At 42.2% G+C, this 25,316-nt stretch overlaps 1 long non-coding RNA gene across 2 annotated transcripts; it reads left to right on the forward strand.

Moving 5' to 3' along the window:
* The first annotated feature begins 3,867 nt into the window (after positions 1 to 3,867).
* Positions 3,868 to 24,461, forward strand: LOC143273241 (uncharacterized). 2 transcript variants are annotated; one of them, XR_013051137.1, is made up of 3 exons: positions 3,868 to 3,930; positions 7,344 to 7,538; positions 23,648 to 24,461. It is a non-coding gene; the product is annotated as an uncharacterized LOC143273241 (long non-coding RNA). The 2 variants fall into 2 exon arrangements; XR_013051138.1 differs by lacking the exon at positions 7,344 to 7,538 and having other exon boundaries at positions 3,902 to 3,930.
* Positions 24,462 to 25,316: the final 855 nt, after the last annotated feature.

A 25,316-nucleotide genomic window follows, 5' to 3' on the forward strand; every position in this document is an offset into this window, starting at 1 on the left:
TTTAGCCATGATAAGATCCTCTATGGAAAGAAAGCTCAGTTGTGAACATCAGATGGCTGTCTCAACGTCCCCAGTGAATTTCTGCTACATGTTATACCCTGATTTGATGATGTTACTTGGGTTGGCTCCCTGAATTGGGATACTCCTCTGCTGGATGCTGTAAACTCCTGATTGGATGATGCTTTGCTAGCTGCCTGATGCCTTTCAATCTTACAGAACACAGGCATGTGCCACCATGCCTAGCGCTACATGTTTTTGGGTTGTGGTGATATTTTCTTGTACTCTAATAAAACTTTCCTGAAGACCAGAGGACAGAGCCAGCCATAGAGTTAGCCACAGAGGTCAGGCGGTGGTGGCATACACCTTTAATCCTAGCATTCAGGAGGCAGAGATCCGCCTGGATCTCTGCAAGTTCAAAGCCACCTTAGACATGAGATTAATCTCGTTTAAAAGAGAAACAGGGGGGCTGGAGAGATGGCTCAGAGGTTAAGAACACTGGCTGTTCTTCCAGAGGTCCTGAGTTCAATTCTCAGCACCCACATGGTGGCTCACAACCATCTGTAATGAGATCTGGCTCCCTCTTCTGGTATGCAGGGATATGTGCAAACAGAACACTATAGATAATAAATAAATAAATCTTTAAAAAAAAAAGAGAGAGAGAAACAGGCCAGGCGGTGGTGGAGCACGCCTTTAATCCCAGCACTCGGGAGGCAGAGGCAGGCGGATCTCTGTGAGTTCGAGGCCAGCCTGGTCTCCAAAGCAAGCTCTAGGAAAGGCGCAAAGCTACCCAAAGAAACCCTGCCTTGAAAAACCAAAATAATAATAATAATAATAATAATAATAAATAAATAAATAAATAAATAAATAAATAAAAGAGAAACAGCCAGGCAGTGGTGGCACACACCTTTAATTCCAGCACTTGGGAGTCACATGCCTTTAATCCCAGCACTAGGAAGGTTGAAACAGGAAGTGATGTGGCTGAGCAGAGAGAGGAATATAAGGCTGGTAGAGACAGGAATTAAGCTCTTTTGGCTGAGGACTCAGGGGCATTCAGTCTGAGGATTGGTGGAGTTGGTGAGGTGTGGCTTGTTTCTCCAGTCTTTCAGCATTTACCCCAATACTCCAGGTTTTTATTAAGACCATTTAGGATTCATGCAACATTGGGTAGTTGCTTTTTTCTCTCTTTTTAGAATTTAAAAGTATTTGTTATTGTGTGTCCTGGCACATGTGTGGAGGTCAGAAGACAATTCACGGAAATTCCCTCTTTCCATCCCTTGGGCCCTGGAAATCAGACTCTAGTTGACAGGTTTGGCATCAGGTTTGACCTGCTGAGCCGTCTGACCAAGCCAGTTTGGTCTCTTTCGAATACTGGAATTTGCAGAAAAGTCACGATTATAAATAGAATATACAAATAGACCAGAGAACACGAGCTGGACAGGTTTGAATCTGAGCCTTGGGGTTTTGCCATTTCCGGTCTGTGGCATCTTATGTAACTGGCCTTTCCGAAGCACTCACTATGCACTTGGTACTGTAGAACACTTTCATGCGATATCTCAGCTAACTCCTCAGCTCCAAAGGCATTTCATGAGCTCCAGGAAAAGCATTTTACATGCTGAATCTGAGTTTCCACATCTGCAAAGAGGAAAACATCTGATAGGTTGTCTGGGTAAATTGAGAACTCAGCAAGGGAAAGCCCTGGGCACTAGGTTTGACCCAGGGCATGTGCACAGCATGAGTGACTGCCAGAGCGCATCACCCACCTACCTGCCAAGGCACGGCACTCTGGTGTGTAATCCAGCCTCTTGTGCATTCTCTCTCTCTCATCCTTGCTCTCTCTCACATACTCTCTTTCTTGCTAGGGATGGAACTGAGAGTCTGTACTGTTCCGTGAGTACTTTACCAACATTTCCTTCTCTGTTTATTTTGTTGTGCTGGAGGTTGGACCCAGGGCATAGCACATGTTAGGCAAACTCTGTACTATGAAACTACATCTCCAGCTACCCCTTTCATTTTCTTATTTTCTTTTCTCCATTCCTTCTCTGTGTGTGTGTGTGTGTGTGTGTGTGCACTTGACATGTATATATATAACATATATATGGCACATAAAAATATAACATATATATATATGTGTGTTATTATATTATTAAGAATATATAATATTCTCAAGGTCTCATTTTGTAGCCCTGACTGGCTGACTGGCTTGGAGCTTACTATGGAGACCAGGCTGGCCTCCAACTCACAGAGATCCACCTCTGCCTCCCCATTGCTGGGATCAAAGGCATGTGCCACCATGCCTGGCTCCCTTTTGATTTCAAAAGGAATTGACACTCCAGTTTGGCTGAGCCTGGCTACTTTGTTGATTCCAGGCATAGCTGCTGTGAGACTTCAAGAATTCCATCGGCCAGCTGTTAAACGTAACTTCACACGGTGTAGTGACGAGGAACAGGAATCTCTCCAGACCAAGCCCCGAGCCCTGTGACCGACCCTTCTCTGCACGGCTTGCCTGCCCTTAGAAGGGCTCACATGCTCAGGAAAGAACCACTTTGTTATCTAAACACGCACTTGCTCTGCAACCTCGAGCAGGTCTCTTTCCTTCTAGGAGCTGAAAGTGTCCTCTGCAGGGGGAGGGTACAGCAGGTGACAGCTCAGCTCTGTGGCTCTCGCTGAAGTTCTGCAATAACGGTCCTGCAGACACCTCCGCTCCCACCCACCATGTAGCTGAAAGCAGGCAAGACTCCAGCTTCAAGAACTGTGAGGGGCAGTGTAAGGCCTCAGTGAGAACCCCAGAAAACAAAGTCAGACTCCCCTTCAATGCAGGGAAGGTCCAGTCCCACGCAGCTGACCGTTTCCTGACTGCAGGACAGGATGACCTGCTGGCCCTTGTTCAAAGGTTAAGATTTTTAAGCTTTGAGAGAAAGGTAGTTGCTGGTCTCTACTTCCCTTTGAATTTACTCATGATTCAAGTAACTCTTACCACGAAGAGGAGGGGAGCCATTGACCTAATACTTGATTTGTGGTCCCTTAATTAGTGTGGAGAATTGCTAAAGACATACATATGATACAGACAAAATAATAGATTTTAGAAAATTTCTTTAAAAATTTTTAAAACTTTGTAATATAACTTACAAATCTCTTCAGTTGAAGTAATGTATTTATGAATTGAAGTGAACATGACTATGTGTGTTCAGGGGAGGGGGGAGAAAAGAAGTCAGTAATGTGGCATACGCCTTGTCATCCAAGGTACTCAGGATGTTGAGGCAGGAGAATCACAAATTTGAGGCCACTACATATCAGGCTCTCAAAAAAGCTTTTAATTAATTAATTAATCAAAAAGGAATTTAAAGGGCTAAGGAAATGGTTCAGCCGTTAAGAACACTTGCTGCCATTTCAGAGAACCCGAGTTCAATACCCAGCGTCCACATCTAGCAGCTCACAGTTATCTGTAATTCTAGCTTCAGGGTATCTGACACCCTCTTCTCCCCTCCATGGACACACACACACACACACACACACACACACACACACACACACACTACACACACATAAATAAAGTAAATCTTTAGAAAAAAACAACTCTCACCTCCAAGAGAAAAAGAGGTAGTTTATTCTGGATCCAAATATCAATGATGATGATCCAAGAACAGGACTCAGGTTGTCACAAACACCATGTTCCAATGTGGTAACAATTTCATGAAAACTATACCATCAAGACACTTTTCAAATATATTGATGGGAACATCAGATAGGTAGATTTCAGCAAAGCAGGGAAATCTCTGCTATAGGCCTCAGATGTTATCTGATGACATTGTTGGCCTTTGGACTGATGGAATCTAGAGGTTTGTTTGTACATTCCAAAAGGATTTAAGAATGGTCACGAGGGTATTAGGTCACACACAGAGGTGGGAGATAAACAGGTCAAGACAGCCCAAGGTAATTTTGGCTTCTAGTCTATAACATTCTAGCTCTCCACTATCAGTTAATCAGCTTTATCAATTATTTAACATATGTGTGGCTCCCCTCCCCCACCAACCTTCAGTTCCCCTGTTAGCCAAGCATCACATTTTGTGCGTGCAGAAGCCAAGTATCATTTCATGTCCACAGTGTCAGAAAGGCTCATTCCTGAGATCTAGTATAGAATGAGGCTGAGTAAGTTACCAAGCTGTCTTCAGGAGAGGGGAACAGTTGGTCAAGCCATACAGGAAGAGATTCTTGGATTACAGTGTCAAACATGCTAGCCATCATGGTCCAGGTTTGACTTCTTTTTCCACTCTCTGAATCTGAGATAACATTTACATATGATATATGATAGAAGTATTATATATAAGTTAAAACAAACAAGAACACCATGTGACCTGAAGAAGTAAAGGCAGGCCAAGCATGGTGGTGAACACCTTTAATCCCAGCACTTGGGAGGCAGAGGCAGGAAGATGTCTGTGAGTTCGAGGCCAGCCTGGGCTACAGAGAAAGTCCAGGACAGCCAGGGAGGGCTACAAAGAGAAAAACCCTGTCTTGAAAAACAAAAACAACTGGCTGGAGAGATGGCTCAGAGGTTAAGAGCACTGCTTGCTCTTGCAAAGGTCCTGAGTTCAATTCCCAGCAACCACATGGTGGCTCACAACCATCTGTAATGAGATCTGGCACCCTCTTCTGGCCTGCAGGGATGTGTGCAGACAGAACACTGTATACATAATAAATAAATAAAATCTTTAAAAAGAAAAAAAGAAAAACAAAAACAACATCAACAAAAAAGATATGTGTCAGAGTTCTGGCAGTTGTGAGCCATCTGATGTGGGTGCTGGGAATTGAACTCAGGTCCTCTGGAAGAGCAGCCAGTGCTCTTAACCTCTGAGCCACCCCTTTAGCCCATACTTTATTTATTATTATTGTGTGCATTTGATAGGTGGGGGAAGGGTGTGCACACGCCATATCGTGCACGTGGAGGTCAGAGGCCAGCTTTTGCGGAGAATTCTCTCCTTCTAGCTTTACGTAGGTCCCAGGGGTCAAACTTAGGCCACCAGGCTTGTACAAAAAGAACCTTCTTGCTGAGTGATCTCACAGCACGCCACTCCCTATCTTTTGGTTAAATATTTCAGATGTCCTCTAGGCTAGTTAGCTGGCACTTACAAAATTGAACCACATCCACATTTTGCCAATGAAAGTTAAATGTGTAATAAACAAAGAGACTCCTACTGCAGTTCACTTCCCTTTCAATTTATTAAATAAGAAATGGGGCAGGTGAGAGGACTTAGTGGGAAAAGGCACTTGCCACCAAGCCTGATAACCCTGAGTTCGATCCCCAGGCCCCACAGGGTGGAGGAAGAGACGTGATTCCCACCAAGTTGTCCTCTGACCTCCGCATGTGCATCCCTTCCCCAAGTACACAAAAGAAACAAATAAAAATGGAAGAGCTAGAAGAAGATCTAACAAAGATTTAATACATGTTTAAAATAGTTAGCCATCTCTACAAAACCTATAGTCTCAAATTCTCACAAATATGATCTATTTCTATTCTTATCATTCATATTTGACATATGAAAGATGATAATTTTGTAAAGAGAGAATGAAAGGAACACTATATTGCAGTCAAATTTCTTATAACTTTCCACTTACTTCCCCAATCTAAAAGCTTGTACAATATCAAAGAATAAAACTGATCAAATTATTATCTATAGATGAGTTATATTAATTTAGACATTACAAAACAATCTTTCCTAAAATTAGAAGTAGCTGCTCTTCATGAAGTTATAGCTGTAGGAGCAAGCTATTCAGAAAAAAAAGAAATTAAATGATTTAAAAAGTTATTTCAGGGCTGGCAAGATGGCTCAGAGGTTAAGAGCAATGACTGCTCTTCCAGAGGTCCTGAGTTCAATTCCCAGCAACTCCATTGTAGCTCATAACCACCTATGATGAGATCTGGTGTCCTCTTCTGGTGTGAAGGCAGACATGCAGACAGAACACTGTATACATAATAAATAAATAAATCTTAAAAAAGTATTTCAGCCGGGCGTTGGTGGCGCACGCCTTTAATCCCAGCACTCGGGAGGCAGAGCCAGGCGGATCTCTGTGAGTTCGAGGCCAGCCTGGGCTACCAAGTGAGCTCCAGGAAAGGCGCAAAGCTACACAGAGAAACCCTGTCTAGAAAAACCAAAAAAAAAAAAAAAAAAAAAAGTATTTCAAATCCTCCAAACATACACTAGAACATTTCTTAGAGTACTAGGCACCACAGGTGCACAGACGTACAAGGAGGCAAAACATCCTTACACATTGCACACAGGGATATATATATATATATATATATATATATATATATATATATATATATATATATATATATGATAAATTTTTGAAGTGCTTAATGTATGGACATTTGCTTTATTCAGTTTGTTAAACAAAAGTTGGTGAAATAATTGCTTCCACAAAGAAGTCATAGAAACATGTTACCTGTTTGAAAGAACAATACCATTAGTTACAAAATTTAATTACAAGAATCAAGCCGTGGTTATTGGTCAAACCAATCTACTTTGATAGTTTTGAAGTGTACAGATGTTAATTTTCAAATGAAGGTGACAAATACCAGTTCGGTTTTCCTAACAGTGTTCAGGATCTACATGAACCTGGTTCTGTACCTAGGTAGAGAGGGTGGCAGTGGAGTCACCAAGAACCAATCCAAAGGCGTCATTTGCCAAGCAACTTTTAGGAACAAATTCTAACCTTTTAAATGTCTGAAACTACACATAACTCAAAGCAATCTATTTTTCCACCTCAGATAAGAACAGACTTCTCCTTTCCAATCTAAACATAATTCTTGATACTGAGGTAAATCTGAATTCACATGATACAGTTTGTCAAACTTGCCCCCCAAATTTTAACCCCTGCTTAAATTGTTTCACCTATATATTTGCATATTTTTCTTTAAAGACTAGTGACAAATTGACGAGGCTAATAAGGCTATAATGGGATGGTGAGACTACTCATATATGAAACTAAAAGGTGTTTTCCATAGTGTTCCTGAGTGAGCAATATGAAATGGAATCCCAGAATCTAGATACATGCACAAATCACTATGCTTTCAGAAGTTAAGCTCACTTTAAGAAACTCACTGTATTCTTCTCTTTGGAGTAGAAGCTTCAAAATAGTGATGTAGAGCAAACCCACCATGTATGAAAGCTCCCACCCCAAGTAGTGGCTGTGCGTTCGTTCGTGCGTGCGTGCGTGCGTGCGTGCGTGCGTGCGTGCGTGCGTGTGATGAGTTTTTACTGCTCAACTTCATTTCTTGTTCCTTCCTCTCACTCTTTAACCGCAAAACCAACCAACCAAACAAACAAAACATCACCACCAAAAAGCTACTTAAACAACTGCCTCTTTCACGGCTGTCTGTGGCAATGTTTCCAAATCTTGAATGCAGAAGAAGCTAAGGGAAGCAGATGAAGAGACTATGTGTGATGTATGGAAGGCAGCCCAAGAATGTGAACTGAGAGAGAAAAGACTGGAAGGAAGCCTGAGCAGGAACCTACCCTCGAAGGACAGAAAATAAAAAAGTAGGTGTCTGGTCCTTCTGTCTCAATATCTCCAATTCCAAGGGTGTGGGGCCAAACTTTCAAACTCTGAACAGGTAATGACTTAGGAAGAGCTAGAGAACTGAGGAACTGATAAAGAAGTAAGGCAGTAGCTTTAGGTGTCAATGAGTTTCTTTGTTCTTGTATCGGCAATGTCAACACCATCTTTATTGGTGTCAGATTTTTCTGTGATCCTCTGCATTTGCTGGCTGTGAGCATCAGCTTCATTGCTCATATCCAGGGCTGCTCCTGTCGCCGCCGCCGCCGCCGCCGCCGCCACCACCACCACCCCTTCTTCTTTTCTCTTTTCTTTTCCTCCTCCTCCTGCTTTGTCTCCTCCTCCTTCTCTAAAACTATATTTTATGTGTATGTCTTCACACAGAGGCTTCAGGTACTCTGTGACTGGAGTTACAGATAGTAGTAAGCCTCCACGTAGGTGCTAAGAATTGAACCCCAGTGCCCTGGAAGAGCAGCCAGTGCTCTTAACCACTGGGCCATCTCTCCAGCCCCCCAGGATCATGTTGTTGAGGTTGCCCAGGATACTGCCCACTTGAGTCAGGTTTATGGTGGTATTCTATTTGTACTGAAATGTGATTTTAATTGTATGTTAATAAATAAAGTTGCCCAAGGGTCAGAGCTATTAGAGCTATAGAAAGAGCATGGCGGTGGTGGCACACGCCTTTAATCTCATAGATCTCTGTGTGTTCAGGGATACAGCCAGCACTGGAGACATACACCTTAAGACCTAGAGGGCTGTACTTACAGGCAGTGACGAGGCAGTCATGTGTTTGGGTTTACAACCAATGAGAAGGCAGAACCGAAAGACTATGAAAAGACTTAAACACAGGAAGTCACTCTTTTTCAGAGAGCTAGGACCACCGCAGGAGGAAGGGTGAGATTTTAGCTCTGAGCTCTGACCTCTTGGCTTTCTATTTTACATTGGTTCTGTGTTTCTTATTTAATAAGACGGTTGGTTACATCTACACAGGTTCTTTTCCATCTCATCTTCTCTGGCATCATTAGTTGTACACTTAATGTCTCCACCACTGGCTTCTGGGCTTGGCTGAAATTGATCATTGTTACCGGCCTGGTTGCTTAGATACCACATTGCTAGGTGAGTTGTCTCCACCATCTCCCCATGTTGCCCCATAGGTCTTTCCAGACTCAAAGTTCTTTGTCCTATTACAAGGACAGACCGACGCAGAGGCCACAGCATTTGGTGAGTTGTGTTAGAGTCTTCTCTGCCTTTCTTGTGTCTTTATTTGGTCTGTGCCTTCTGTGTGGTTTAGTTGTTCCCCTTGTTCATCCAGCATAGTGATGGTGTTGATTCCTGAACCCTGAGACTTCATGGCTAAACCCAGACTTCTCCTCACAGCTTTCCAGACACTTGTCAGTAACCTGCTGAGCCCTTAGCTGAATTTCTTCTGATCATAGATTAGCCATGATAAATCAAAATGCTGCCAGACACAGAAATGCAAATCTGGATGCTCAGGCAGTTCAGAGGGCCACAGCTCAGACTTTCCTAGATTGGACCCAGACCTGTGCTTGGACTAAATAAAAATTTTTACAAAGAAAGGAACATGGGTTCTTAAATTGTAAAACATAAACACCATGGAGGTCGTTATTGATTGTTTTTATCTGTTTGTTTTTATAATTTGAATAAGAAGAGTTAACTATCTTTGGTTATTCCTAAAAAGTGTTAATGGAGTTAAAGTTATTTTAATGTAGCTAGAAATCTGAGTGTGCTGCACAGTGGTGTGTGTGTGTGTGTGTGTGTGTGTGTGTGTGTGTGTGTGTGTGCACACCTGCATACATTCAAGTGGAAGGCAGAGGTAAATGTTAGATGTCTTCCTCTGTCACTCCCCACCTTATCATTTTAGACGGGTTTCTCAATGAACCCAAACCCTCACCGGTTAGTTAGACTGGCTGGCTAGTAAACTCGGGGATCCTTGGGGACATTCCTGTTTCCTCTCCATGCCCCTGGCACTGAAGTTACAGACCCAAGCCATATCTAGCCTTGATGTGGGTGTAGAGGAGGATCTAAATTCGGGTCCTACATTCATGCAGCAGACACTCCACCTATGGGCCATCTCCCCAACCCCTCATAGGTCTTTTTAGTTGTATCTTAGCAATTTTTAATATTAACAGAAACACGGTAATGCAATAGGTTGGCGTCGGTTTTAGTATCTCCCCTTTCTCTATGTGGGAAGAGAAGGGATGGGGAAGGCGAGGAAGGAGCTCTAGGGGAAGTAGAGGACAACAATCTCAGCAATATATATCACCTGGGCCTGAGGAAGGGCAACCCGGTGGAGATGTAGCCTCCCTCACGCCAGGCACTCCCACTGTGCTTCAGTTAAAGGCCTTGGCCTGACTGGAAGGGAGGGTGGCAGGCCTTGCTCCATGTCAGAGAGAACATTCATTCTGCCAGGAGAGATAGAATGTCCCCAACCCCTCCATCTGTCATGGACCTCCTCTCTCCCACCCCCAAACTGTGCATATCTGAACACTAACGACCAGGAATCTGTCTGGAAGCTCTCGGAATTGGCTTTGGGTTCATTACAAAAGGGATTCCTGGTCGACAGTGAAGCTCAGTTGGCAGTCTGCTTGCCTATCCTGCAGGAAGCCCTGGGCTCTGTCTGTGCCCGGCATAGCACAAACCAGGTGTGTCTGTGTCACCAGACGCCTGTGTTCCTGTACTTGGGGTTGACACAGGAGCATCACAAACTTAAGGTCATCCTCAGCTACATAGCAAAAATGAGACCAGCCTAGATCATTTGAGATCCTGCCTCAGGAGAGAGAGAGAGATAGAGATAGAGAGACAGACAGACAGATAGACAATCAGACAGACAGACAGACAGGTGGGATTTCTGCAAAATTCAGCATTATGCAATTAGTTTAGGGTTTTTTTTTTGGTTGTTTTGTTATTATTGTGTTTATTTGTTTTTTGTCTGTTTCAAGATAGGGTTTCTCTGCGTAGCCCTGGTTGTCCTGGAACTCACTCTGTAGACCAGGTTGGCCTTGGACTCACAGAGATTCTCCTGCCTCTGCATCCTGCGTGCTAGAGTTAAAGGCATGCACCACTACTGCCCAGCAGCAATTAGGTTAGTTTGTATGTGTGTGTATTTGGTTTGGGCGGGTGTTTTGTTATTGTAGGTATTTTTCATATTTTATATGTATATGGGTGTTTTACTTTATGTATTGTTGTATTTGTTTTTCGAAACCCCCAGAGACCACCAAGGAGCAGATTTCCGATACAAGCACATAAGGGTCCTTTTATTCAGGTTCAACCTGGGCCACCACCCGGCAGATGGAAGGAAATGTGGCAGCGGCCACGAGCCCAGGTGTAGAGTTTTTATAGGGAAAAACCCCAAGCAGGGAATTGGCAACTTGGGATTGGGTAGAAGGAATATGGGGCAAGGTGATTTTTTGAAACGATTGGTCTAGACTTTGGGTGTGAAACCACATTTGAAACCATTGGGTTAGACTTTTGCCAGGGAACTACAACCCGCTGAACAGGATTATCTGGACTGCTCAGCTGGATTATCTAAATATCTTCAAGGGCCATAAACCACAAACAGGATGTCTGCAGGAGGATACTGCTCTATATCCGTTCCAAGTTGTCATGGCACATTCCTGAGGTCCTTCCTGGAACTAAGTACAGCAGATGGTCTGAGATGGTGGCTCTTTCCCTAAGATGGAGCCTGTAAAGTCAAGTCTAGGCCCTCACAGTATGTCTCTCCATGACTTTCATGCCTGGTCCCCAAAGAGGCCAGAAGAGAGGTGGGATCTCTGGAACTGGAGTTACAGACAGTTGTAATCCACCATGTGGGTACTGGGAATGGAACCTGGGACCTCTGGGAAGTGACTGCCACTCAACTACCTCTCCATCCCATTGTTATTGTTTGTCTGTTTTCTGCTGTTTTGAGGTATCCTGTTTCGATGTGATCCTGTAAGAAATATTAAATAGTAGTCTGTGGTGGTAATCTAATTGTATTGAAATATTATTTTGATTTGTACTGAAATATTAATTTGATTGTATGTTAATAAATAAAGTTGTCTGGGGGTCAGAGCTATTAGAGCCATAGCAAGAGTGTGGCGGTGGTGGCACACGCCTTTAATCCCATAAGATCTCTGTGTGTTCAGGGATACAGCCAGCATTGGAGACATATGCCTTTAAGACCTAGGGGGCTGTACATTCAGACAGTGACGAGGCAGTCATGTGTTTGGGTTTACAACCAATGAGAAGGCAGAACAACATACTTTAAAAATACGAACGGACAGGAAGTAGGTCTCTTTTCGCGAAGCTGGGACAGCAGGAGGAAGGGTGAGATTTTAGCTCTGAGCTCTGACCTCTTGGCTTTCTCTTTTACATTGTTTCTGTGTTTCTTATTTAATAAGACGGTTGGTTACATCAACATCTGGCGCCCAACGTGACAAGAATCCATTAAAAACTGCTTGGCTTGGCGGCAGGTCCGCTTTCCCGCAAGGGCGGCAGGCGGCCCGCGGCGGCGGCGGCGGCGGCAGCGGCGGCACACGGCGGCCGGCGGCGATCGGCTTCTTAGTCCGAGCTGCTGGCGTCCTAGTCCGGGTAGCAACTTCTAGCCCGGGCCTAGGTCTGTGAGCAGCTTGCCTAAAGCCGGTGCTACAAACAACTCAAACAACAAAAAGCCAACGCACGTGGTCGGAGCTTAAGGAAGCCAGACCCAAGCCTTGACTCGGCACAAGAGGGAACACGTGGCTGCATTTAAGCTTTAGCCGGCTACGCTTTCTTGTGCGTTCTCTCTTTCCTCTCTCTCTCTCTCTCTCTCTCTCTCTCTCTCTCTCTCTCTCTCTGGATTTACACCTGGGACACTAGGTGGCTGCTTTGAAAATCCCCTCGGATTTCTACTGTTCTACGCAGATTTGGTAAGTCATAATATATCAGATATTTTAAAGGAAACTATCTAAAAGAGAATTTTTTTCCACATTAAAAAACAAATGGGTTTTATGTGTACATTGGAAGAAAATTGGTTTTTGTTCGAAATTTTAGGCAGTCTGGCAATGGAACAACTATATAATATTAGTATTGGTGGAATTATGCACCTCATCACTATAATAATCCACATTTTAATATTTAAAAAGATAGTCAATTTAAGTGCCAGGATAACAGCGTTAGAAGAACTTGTTAAACCTGTAAAAATTCAGACAGAAGAAATTAACAGTGAAGTTGTTTCAAGTCGGGATCATAAGGTTGCAGAAAGAAAGCCTGTTTTCACACAGTCACCCTTAATTTATCCTGTAACAGTACAGCAGATGCCTGATCAAATGGCTACACAAAATACTTGGGCTCCAATTGAAATGTTGGATTTAAAAAGGTTTAAGGAGGCAATAGTATCTTATGGCATGCATTCCCCATATGTAAAGCAAATGTTAAACACTTGGTCAACATATAATAGGATAGTACCACAGGACTGGCGGGACCTCGCACAAGGTGTTCTGGAACCCAGCCAGAGACTTCAATTTCTGACTTGGTTTAAGGAGGAGGCTAAAAACATAGAAAAACAATGGAGGGATAAAGGAGTACAAGTTTGCCAGGATCAGCTTATGGGCGAAGGCCAATATGCTTCAGCACAAGCACAATGTTTATATGATGTCCAAACCCTAATTTTATGTCGAACGGCAGCCTTGAATGCATGGGACAAAGTTGAGGAACCAGGAAAAAAATCTGAGTCATTTACAAAGGTGAAGCAAGGCCCAAAAGAGTCTTTTACAGATTTTTTACAAAGACTGGCTTCAGCAGTAAAGAGAACGGTCTCGGATTCAGAAGCTGGTAAGGCAATAATTGAATCTTTGGCCTTTGAGAATGCGAATGCAGCATGCAAAAGAATAATCAGGCCATTAAGGGCAAGATCTGCACCTATGGAAGATTGGATTAGAGAAACAATTAATGTTGAAGCTGATGAGCATGATGATACATGGGTAGGAGAAGTAATTTCAAAAGGTTTGAGGAGTGTTAGATGTTTTGGATGTGGAAAGCAAGGACATTTGAAAAGGGACTGTAGACAGGTCATTTCCAGAAACAATGTTTCTTCAAGGAACAATGGCAACAGAATGCCCCTTCCTTCTGGAGTATGCAGAAGGTGTGGTAAGGGAAAACACTGGACCAACGAATGTAGATCAACAAAGGACAGACAGGGTAATCCTTTGCCTCAGTCTTCGGGAAACTCCCAGAGGGGCCTCAGGCAGGCCCCCAGTGCAAATCCAGTTCAAACCTTTCCGGCAGCCATAGAGGAAATGCCTGCTCTGGAGAGCGATTAAATAACCAAATGCCTATTGGAATAAATCATGCTGGTCAGATTGATGAAACAGAGAGAATAGAAAATTCAGGAGAAAACATAAAGAAAATTTTTTGGCAAACTTCTATTAATGAACAAAGACCAAAATTAACGATAAAAATAAATGGTGTTTTGTTGTCTGGTCTGGTAGACACAGGTGCGGACGTTACCATAATTGCACCAGAATTTTGGCATCCAACTTGGCCTCTTCAGGAGGTAAACGTTCAACTGTTAGGAATTGGGACATTATCTCAGGTGAAACAGAGTGCAAGATGGCTCGAATGTATAGGTCCAGAAGGACAGAGAGGAAAATTAAAACCATATGTGGCTAACATAACTATGAACCTGTGGGGTCGAGACTTGTTGCAACAATGGAATACTCAGATTAACATCCCTCCAATCTCAGAAACAAATCATAAACTAGCACATGTTACTGAGAGAAATATTAGAAGATATTGTTCTAATGAGTGGTCACCAGCCATCCATATTATACAAGAACAGGGCACAATAACTGATGATCTTCCAAAGACACCAACAGCTCTACCTTTAAAATGGTTAACAGACAAGCCTGTATGGGTCCAGCAATGGCCTTTAACAACAGAGAAACTCCAGGCTTTAGAAGAGCTGGTAGAAGAACAGTTAAATGCTCAGCATATTGAAGAATCAACCAGCCCTTGGAATTCTCCTGTATTTGTTATTAAAAAGAAATCTGGTAAATGGAGAATGGTAACAGACCTTAGAGCAATTAACAAAGTAATTCAGCCAATGGGCTCTCTACAATCTGGGATGCCTTTGCCTACTCTGTTACCAAAAGGATGGCCTCTCATAGTTATTGATTTAAAAGACTGTTTCTTTTCAATACCCTTACAAGAAAAAGACAGAGAAAGATTTGCTTTTACAGTGCCTACTTATAATAATTCTCAACCGGTTAAAAGATTTCAATGGAGGGTCCTCCCACAGGGAATGTTGAATAGCCCAACTCTGTGCCAATATTTTGTACAACAGCCATTGGAAGTGATACGTAAAAAATTTCCTAAATCTATAATTTATCATTATATGGACGATATTTTACTAGCTGACTCAAATGCAGATACTTTAGAAATAATGTTTGAAGAAGTAAAGAAAATTTTGCCTCGCTGGGGATTACAAATTGCTCCTGAAAAGATACAAAGAGGAGATTCTATTAATTATTTAGGATATAAAATAGAGCTACAAAAAATTAGACCCCAAAAGGTGCAAATTCGGAGAGATAGACTACAGACTCTTAATGACTTTCAAAGATTATTTGGAGATATTTCTCATCTACGAACTATTGTTGGGGTAAAAAATGATGAACTGACTAATTTGTTCAAAACCTTAGAAGGTGACAAGGACTTAAATAGTCCAAGAGAATTATCACCTGAAGCTGAGAAAGAATTAGCCTTGGTAGAAAAGAAAGTGCATGAAGGACACGTGAATCGTATTGATCCAAAGCTGGATTGCATTTTGGTTATCTTACCTTCTAGGCGTTCTCCTACTGGAATATTAATGCAGAGGGAAGATATTATATTGGAATGGATATTTTTACCAAATAAACCAAATAAAAAATTAAAAACTTATGTGGAAAAAATCTCTGACTTGATTTACAAAGGAAAATTGAGACTTCGTCAATTAGCAGGCATAGACCCAGCAGAAATTGTCGTACCATTAACTAAGGAGGACATTGAAAAATTATGGACAGAAAGTGAACCTTGGCAAAGAGCTTGCAGTAATTTTTTGGGAGAAATTAACAGCAAATATCCCAAAAGCAATAGAATTGATCTTATAAAGAGAGCTGAATGGATCTTGCCTCGAATTGTACGGCAAAAACCCATATCTGGAGTTCGTACATTTTATACAGATGCCAACAAAGAAGGAAAGGCAGGTTACAAATCAGAAAATTTAAGTAAAGTGGTTCAAAGTCCGTATAATTCAGTGCAAAAATCAGAATTGTATGCTATTCTGTTGGTATTAATGGATTTTTCAGAACCTCTCAACATAGTAACTGACTCTCAGTATGCTGAAAGAGTGGTGTTACATATTGAGACTGCAGAATTTATCCCTGATGCTTCAGAATTAACTTCACTATTTATTCAATTACAAGATACAATCAGGAAAAGGAATCATCCTTTATATATAACTCACATTCGATCCCATACTGGTCTGCCAGGCCCTCTAGCACAAGGCAATGAAGAGATTGATAAATTATTGATAGGAAATGTGCTGGAGGCCTCAGAATTTCATAAAAAACATCACGTTAATAGTAAAGGTTTAAAAAAGGATTTTTCCATAACCTGGCAACAAGCCAAAGAAATAATAAAGAAATGTCCTACTTGTTCCTTCTACAATCAGACGCCATTACCAGCAGGATGTAACCCAAAGGGTACTCAGAGAAATGAAATCTGGCAGATGGACGTGTTTCACTTTGCAGAATTTGGAAAATTGAAATATGTACACCACACTATCGATACTTATTCAGGATTTCAATGGGCAACTGCTTTGAGTTCTGAAAAAGCTGATTCTGTAATCACTCATTTGCTAGAAGTTATGGCCATCATGGGTATACCTGCACAAATCAAAACTGACAATGCTCCATCATATGTCTCTGTTAAAATGAAACAGTTTTTTGCTTATTACAATATAAAGCATATTACAGGCATACCACATAATCCTACAGGTCAAGCAGTTATAGAAAGATCAAACAGAACTCTAAAGGATATGCTAAATAAACAGAAATGGGTAACAAAAACCCCCAGAAATAGACTGCATAATGCTCTTCTAACTTTGAATTTTCTGAATGCCAATGAGAAAGGAACAACAGCTGCAGAGAGACATTGGATAATAGAAAAAACTACAGAATTAAATCAGCCTATATACTTTAAGGATGTGCTGACCTCAGAATGGAAACCAGGGTATGTATTACATTGGGGACGTGGTTTTGCTTTTGTTTCTACAGGAGAAGATAAGCTGTGGGTACCATCAAAATTGATAAAGGTTCGATTTGAACAAGAGAGACCTCTTAATTAGAGGAGGTGATAGTTCATCAACCAGCATGAACATCCAATTTAAACTAACTTGTATCAATAAAACATGCCTTTTCATTTCATCAGATAATAATTTGCCAAAAAGGAACATCCCCAAAATTAGTCTTGGGGAAAGGTTTTTGTTTTTGTCTTTTAGGAGAATGAAGGTTAAGGAATCTGAAGAACACTGGACAAATGAGACAACTGAAGAAAAGGGACAAATCATCTATCCCAAGAAACAGAGTGAAACGGTGTATGGGTATATATTATCTAAAAAAAAAAAAAAAAAAAAAAAATTTTATGTCTTCCTAAATGTTTGTTTCTGCTTTTCTCTAAAGATTTAACACTATTGGTCTTCTAACAGTCCCAGTTCAATTAAAATTTAAAGCTGACTTTGGAGTTGGAGAATGGCTCTCTCCTTCTTTAAAATCAAGCATGTTGTTAAAAGGAAAATGCAAACTCCCTGTATCATGCCAGAATAAGAGCCATCTTCTGCTATGGTACAGGACAAAAGCAAAATTAATTAAGGGACTATTCTATTACTAATCTCAACTCTTTGATTCTATTCTGATTCTTTAAACTTTTCTCAAAGTATAAATTTTATATCAAAATTTACACGATTAATATATATATATATACATTTTAAACTTTGTTAAGATATGAATGGTCACATAGAGTACTAACTAATTCTAGAAAAAAGGCTAGCTGCATATATATGTTTTTGTGTTCGAGTCTCTTATCAGTTTTCTGCAGGAAATCACGGCCAGGCCTAACATCAACTGAAGTCTCCAGAAAGAAGATGGGGCCCCACAACAACAACAATTCCACGTGGACAATAATAATATCATTAAGCTGACAAACATCATCCACAGATCAGCTTTGAACTACAAGGTGCTCAGAGCAATTTTGAGATGACTAGCTGAGATGATCCAGTCTCAAAGACTACTTGAATAAGGACTTGAGATAAACCCTGAACTTTGGCATTATACACAGACTGGATAGTGAAGGATATAGTTACCTCTCTTAGAATTTGACAATTAACCTAAAATTTTTCTTTCAGGATAAAGAAAACTTCGCCCATACCCAGCAGGAAGCAATTTTAAGAATACGACGCCCACATTCCCAAAGAGGTGGTGTGGGGCAGGTGGTTTTTTGGTCTTTTTAATGGGTTTTGGGTCTGGGATAATTTTCAGTATTTAGGGGGGTTGGTTACAAGTTATTGTCAAGGGTTAGGAAAAAGGCTAAGCAAAGGAGATTAGATTTAAGGTTCTTGTTTAAAAAAAAAAAAAGAAAGAGAAAGAAAGAAAAGAAAAAGACAATTACTAGTTTTAAATACTTTACATTGGATTGAATTGTTTTATATTGTACACAAATTTGAAACTGATATTGTTAGAAAATGCTATATGTATATTTCTAATTGTATTTATTCCATCCATTTAACAATGTAATGCAAATTTCTGATCCTTGAATGTTATTATTATCAACTATTAGGATATAAAGAAATGAAAGCTAGTAGTTAGACATTATCATAGAACTTGTAGTCATATTAGATATGTTTTAAAAATTGAGCAGAGATGTTTTAGACAGGTCATCTTCAAACCCTTCAGAGATCTACAGAATATGGCATTTAAAATGTTTTAATAACTTAGAAAATTTTTCTTTTTTGAGACATGTCGGCTCCTGGCAGTACCAATCTACTTTAGAGAAAATATGGGCATTGAAGAAACTGCATATGGAGTCAACTTTCATTCTAGCAAAAGTTAGCCACTGGACAACAAAGTATCCTCGAATCAACAGGACAAAATAGACAGACAGATCACGAAACAAGGGACTACTGATTCTTGCCAAAACAAGTGTGGTTATGGCTTTATCAAAAGGCATCTTCTGAGGCCAGGACAATATGGCCCCATCCCTGAAGTGGCCTTCGCATCCGGAAAAGGTACGGTGCCCTTTTCTTCGAAGGCAGTTTAACAGGCAGAGGGCCGATGGATTCTGTTGTACAATGGAACAGCAGCTGAAAGCTCATGCCTCTCAAAAGTAGACTGGCATTTAATAGAGGGATGTGGAGAAGAAGGGGATGCTGAGATGAAGCCATATATACACAGCCAAGAAGAATGGACAGCTGAATTAAAAAACTGTCAACAATTTCCAGAATTTAAAATCCTGAATCATGACAGGACACTAGTGGAATTCAGGTGTTTCTGGTACGTGGACTGCTCTCACCCAATGTGAGGTTGAACTGTTGACCTTGTGTACATCCTACTTCACAAATGAGTCTGTCAGATACACTAAGCCTATAGGCTGAAGATGATGCCCCAACACTGCGGAGAAACCTCAGGTGACTGCCCAGGCAGCTGGCTGTTTCTGTCAACTCACAAAATTTTTTTGGAAGTTGCTTGCATGCACTTCCTGTTTTTATTTTTGTTAGCTAATATTATTCCCTTCTTGGGTCTCTGAGGGAGTTGAAGATTAGTTAGTTATGGTTGAAGATTAGTTAGTTATAGTTGAAAATTAATTAGGATAGAAAGTACATTAGATACATCTTGGAATTATCAAAATAGGATAGATAATGGAATTATTTTCTCTGATTCGTCAAATACCTGTTTAGGTATTTATTACTTGTATATATTGTATATAGTTATTGTACTTTTGTATATAGTTTTTCTTTTGTTAGTCATAACCTTTTGCTTTTTTTCTTTTTATTAAAATAGAAAAGGGGAAATGTGGTGGTAATCTAATTGTATTGAAATATTATTTTGATTTGTACTGAAATATTAATTTGATTGTATGTTAATAAATAAAGTTGTCTGGGGGTCAGAGCTATTAGAGCCATAGCAAGAGTGTGGCGGTGGTGGCACACGCCTTTAATCCCATAAGATCTCTGTGTGTTCAGGGATACAGCCAGCATTGGAGACATATGCCTTTAAGACCTAGGGGGCTGTACATTCAGACAGTGACGAGGCAGTCATGTGTTTGGGTTTACAACCAATGAGAAGGCAGAACAACATACTTTAAAAATACGAACGGACAGGAAGTAGGTCTCTTTTCGCGAAGCTGGGACAGCAGGAGGAAGGGTGAGATTTTAGCTCTGAGCTCTGACCTCTTGGCTTTCTCTTTTACATTGTTTCTGTGTTTCTTATTTAATAAGACGGTTGGTTACATCAACAGTAGTCTTTTCTATCAAACCCTGTAAAACTTGTGTTTACAACAAATAATTAAAGTCTTCTTATCTCCCTCACCATACAAGACTTCTGTGCAATCCTCTTATTGTACCCCACCAGGTTAAATCTTTGTTTCCCCCAAAAGCCCTTCCCACTTTTCTTCATTTCCTTTGTGGTGATTTTTTAAAAGCTAGTCAATTGTGAATGATTGTGAAGTTGGGGGGATTGGCAAAAGACACAGTGACCACCCACACTAGAACGAAAAGAGCTTCCTGCTTGTTCCTTTGCTTTTGTGGGCAGCACACCCTCTTGACTAAGAGTAAAGTTTCGCCTTGTCGAGACGCTTTCAGCTGGGTGGTGGCCTCTTTCTTATGATGCTGGACTTAGTTGTAGCAGCCCAGGCTGGCCTCTGCCTTGTCTTAGGCTCCCAAATGTTAGGATTACAGATAGGCACCACCATGCTTGGCTCTGAGTCAGTTTTTATTCATTTATTTTTTGTTTTTCGAGACAAGATTTCCCTGTGTAACAGGCCTGGCTGTCCTGGAACTCGTTTTGCAGCCCGGCTGATTCTATTTTTAAAATGAGTAGGGTGGATTTGATTTAGGGCAAGTTAATAAGTAAAAGTAAAAAACTTCAGGGTATTTTTCACAAGGAATAGTGACACCCCAAGGAGCTGGCTGCACAAACATACAAGCAAGCAAAACATCATACACATAAAATAAAAACAGGGGGGAAGATAGAGCCCATTAAAATTCTTTCATGGAGGGAGTAGGGACTCACGTGACCTCTCCTGAGTGTCTTAGTCACTGTTCTATGGCTGTGAAGGGACGCCATGACCAAGGCAGCTCTTATAAAAGAAAGCATTTAACTGGGGCCTCACTTAGAGTTCCAGAGGTTTAGTCCATCATTATCACGGCAGGGAGCATGGCACTAGAGTCGTAACTTAAGCACAACATCCTGATCCACAGGCAGAGAGAGAGAGAGAGAGAGAGAGAGAGAGAGAGAGAGAGAGAGAGAGAGAGAGAGAGTGCCTGGGGCTGGCTCGGGCTTCTGAAACCTCAAAGCTCACCCTCAGAGACATACTTCCTCCAACAATGCTTCTCATCCTTTCAAATAGTGCCACAGTTGCTAAGAGTGAGGAACTAACAGGGCCACACCCTTCCCTGAGGATCCATGGGCAGCTAATGCTTGTTGGGGGAGGGAACGACATTTTCTCCATTGGTATTAATATATATTGTTTATATTATATTGTTATGTATAATGTATAATACATTATATACCTATATATGTATTATATGTATATATTTCAGTGGTATAGTCCTGATAAGTTGTTCAAGCTTTGGTAACTATCTTTACCTATGCCCTTCCAAGTAACTCTAATTAAATTCACTGGTTAACCATATCACCAAAAGATACAGGCATATATACAGGTATATGCAAGGACTTTCTGAAAAAGACTCCAAATCTCATGAAATAAGCCTAAGAATTGTTTAATTGGACTGCATGAAATTAAAAGCTTCCCCTCCCCCCCCCAGCACAGGAAACAATCAGCAGAATGAACAGACAGCCTACTTAATGGGAGAAAAAGATTTGTCAACTATGTATCTGACAGGAGATTAATATCTAGAATCTATAAAAAAAAAAAAAACCTCCAGGAATTAAATGCCAGAATTAAACTATCCAATCAATAAATGGACCAGCGAAGGGACAGTTCTCTCTCTCTCTCTCTCTTTTTTTTTTTTTTTTTTTTTTTTTGGTTTTTCGAGACAGGGTTTCTCTGTGTAGCTTTGCGCCTTTCCTGGAACTCACTTGGTAGCCCAGGCTGGCCTTGAACTCACAGAGATCTGCCTGGCTCTGCCTCCCGAGTGCTGGGATTAAAGGCGTGCGCCGCCGCCGCCGCCGCCGCCGCCGCCGCCGCCGCCGCCGCCGCAGCCGCCGCCACCACCCGGCGAAGGGACAGTTCTCAAAGGAAGAAATACAGACGGCCAACAGATGTTTGTTTGTTTGAGACAGGGTCTTTCTATGTCGTCCTGGCTGTCCTGGAACTCACTATTTAGACCAGGCTGACTTCAAACTCACAGAGATCCACCTGCCTTTCTGCCTCTTGAGAGCTGGGGTTAAAGGCTTGTGGTCCCATGCCCAGTCCAAGGATTCCATGTCAGAACACCATAGAGATACTTGCACATGCGTGTTTATTGCTACACTCTACACAGCCCCCAAGATAAGCAGTCAGCCCAGGTACCCATCAACAGATGGGTGACTACAGGATACACGTATGTAGTGGGGTTTTTGTGTGTATACAAGGGAATTTTATTCAGCTGTAAAGAATAAAATGATGACATCCACAGGGAAATGGATGAATTTGGGTGGAGATCAGTTTGTAAGTGCAATAAGGCAAGCTCAGAGGTGTATTGCATGCTTTCTCTCATATGTGAAAACTGGACTTAAAGGTGAGTGAGTGTGCAAACATGAAAGCAGAGAGGAGACTAAGAAGAGCTGGGGAGAGGGCTCAGCTAGCAATGGGTTTGTCACACGAGCATGAAGACCCGAGTTGAGATCTCCAACACCCACAGAAAGACCGTAAAAACCAAGACTCTCGTGTGTGCTGTGGTGTGTGCCTATAACCCTCGCGCTGGAGAATGGACAGAGGAGAGGGTAGAAACAAGCAGATCTCAAGAGCTAAGTTGGCCATCTAGCCTAGCTTCTGTGAGCCCTAAGTTCAGTGAGAGACCCTGTCTTTAAAAAGAAGTGGAGATCAATAGGGAAAGACATCTGATATCAAACAGCTCTCGTTTCTACCTGTGCATATGCACAAACACACACATACTCATGTTTTACATACATGCAAATAAAGAAATAGGGCTATGAGAAGGGCTGAGGATGTCTAAAGGAACAGGAGGGTAATAAAAAAGAGTAATGGACTATACTCTCCTTAAAGCTGAAGAACTACGCATGGGGAGAAGAGGCCAGCAAAGCACTCAGGAGGCAGAGGCAGGCAGATCTCTGTGAGTCTGAGGCCAGCCTGGTCTACATAGAGAGTTCCAGGACAGCCAGGGCTACATGAGACCCTGTCTTAAAAAACATACAGACAAGCCGGGCAGTGGTGGCGCACACCTTTGATCCCAGCACTTGGGAGGCAGAGGCTGGTGGAACTCTGTGAGTTTGAGGCTAGCCTGGTCTACAAAGCCAGTCCCAGGACAGCTAGGACTGTTGCACAGAGAAACCCTGTCTCAAACCAAACCAAACCAACAAAAACAACCATACAGACAAACAGACAAAGGTAGTATAAGGAGACGTAGGTCTCAAACTGAAACCCTGAAGTCCCCAGGGCCTGGCTCCCCTGCCTGGAACTCTCTGAGTTCAATGTCTGCAAACCGCCTTTTTTACTTCACTAGGATTTCTTCAGATCCTTAGCTGAGAGAAATCTCACCAAACAAAACAAGACCAACTACTTTCCAGCTTTCTCTCTTTTCCTTCTTCTCCTTCTCCTCCTCCTTCTTTTGCCTTCTCTCTTCTTTTTATAACAGCTAGTATTTACTTTCCCCTCATTATTTACTGAGTTTTATCTATTTCAGCCCCCAAATTAGCCGCAAGATGCATGAATACAGGAACTCTGCTTTTAGCTGCTGAATCTCCAAGACCCGGCACATCAGAGGCACTTCAAGGTCTATTTGCTGAATGACAGAACGCATGTCTTCCTGTCTGGCAGGCACTGAGTATTTCACTTTATTTCACTACCTCCAGAGGGAGTTAGGGAGGGACAGTGAGATAAAGCGAAATGGATGCCGTTGTTCCCATTCACAGAAGATGCAAACGAAGCTCAGAGAGTGGGGTCCTAGTATGACAGAACCACATAAAGATAGAATGTGACGTTTGGAGTTCTGATTCCAGAGCCCAGGTTCCAGCAACCCAAGGGCCTTTGCTCTGATTCCCCAGGAAACAAGTTTGGTACCAGCTATGAACTATATTCTAGGAGTGTGTTTGGTTTATTTTTGCACAGCTGGGTATAAGCATTGCAGCTCAGATAACGGTATCCTGGCAGTCGGGAGCCAAGGAACACCACAACGTCACCGTAAGGGTAGTAGTTTACAGCTCTGCTGTAGGGGTGGTTGTGTGTGCCTTACCCCTGAAGCACTGTCCCTAGTAGGCAGCAGGTAACTGCTAGGTACCTGCTCACCCCCTGGGGGCATGGCTGAGGAGGTCCCCCTTAAGACCTGGGATGTTTATGTGCTCGCTGTGGTCTTGGATGCTGGATGCTGGTGCTGCGGATCAAGACAGAGTTCTCCGGAGAACCTCTTGGACCGCGCCCCACCCCTCCTGGATCCTGTGACCAACTCTCTTATGCTTGTTGTGAGTTAACCCAAAATAAATCCCTTTGATTATCCGACAGACTCGGTGGGATTGACTCATTACTCTGCTGCAGGGAAAGGTTTTTCCATTGTAACAACTCTGCCCTGACACGGGAGGGTTTCCCCAGCAAAGTTGTTACAGCTCAGCCCAGGGCCAGTGAAGTATTACAGCTCTCCTCCACTTACGGGAAAGTTTCCCTAGCAAAAGTGTTCCAGCTCTACTTAGGTCCCCCCTCAGTGTAACAACTCTGCTCTGCAAGGGGAAGGTTTCCCCTGTGAAAGTGTTACAGTTCTGCTCCTCTCGGCTCCAGCAAAAATTGTTACTTCTCTGCTCTGTTCCACTCTGGGGAAAGTCATCACTCAAATCTCATTCAAGAGATTTATTGGGAAGAAAGAATCCAGGGGAATGAGTGCCTCTAGGGTGAGGTGGCAGCAAACTGAATAGGGTATGGAGCGCATATAGAGTGGGGGAGGGGGCGGAGCTTTCCAGGGTGGTTTGGGATTGGTGGGCTTTTGTGCTCAGGGATTGGTGGGATTTAGTGCTCAGGTCCCTCAGGGATTGGTGAGATTTCAATCCCTCAAGTCAGACCTGGGGCTTCACACACAATAGATGAGCACTCTGCCTACCACTGACCCACACGCCCAGCTATCTGCTAGTTGTTTTCTGTGCCAGGGCAACATAGGCCTGGGAATAGCAAGACCTGAGCCCGAAAAGGGTCAAGATGGTGGGGTGCCTAGGGTGGTGGGCATATGAAAGAGGTAATACTTTCCCCTGGTTCAATCCATGACGGGTATCTCTTGGGATGAGTGACAGAGAGGAAAGAGGTAGAATGGCCGTACTGGTCTGCTCTCGCTACCTTGGTTTGTGGGTTGCTTTCCCTGGGGGCACAGTGTA

The sequence above is a fragment of the Peromyscus maniculatus genome, chromosome 5 (genome assembly GCF_049852395.1).
Source record: "Peromyscus maniculatus bairdii isolate BWxNUB_F1_BW_parent chromosome 5, HU_Pman_BW_mat_3.1, whole genome shotgun sequence".
In the NCBI taxonomy this organism is placed as follows: Eukaryota; Metazoa; Chordata; class Mammalia; order Rodentia; family Cricetidae; genus Peromyscus; species Peromyscus maniculatus.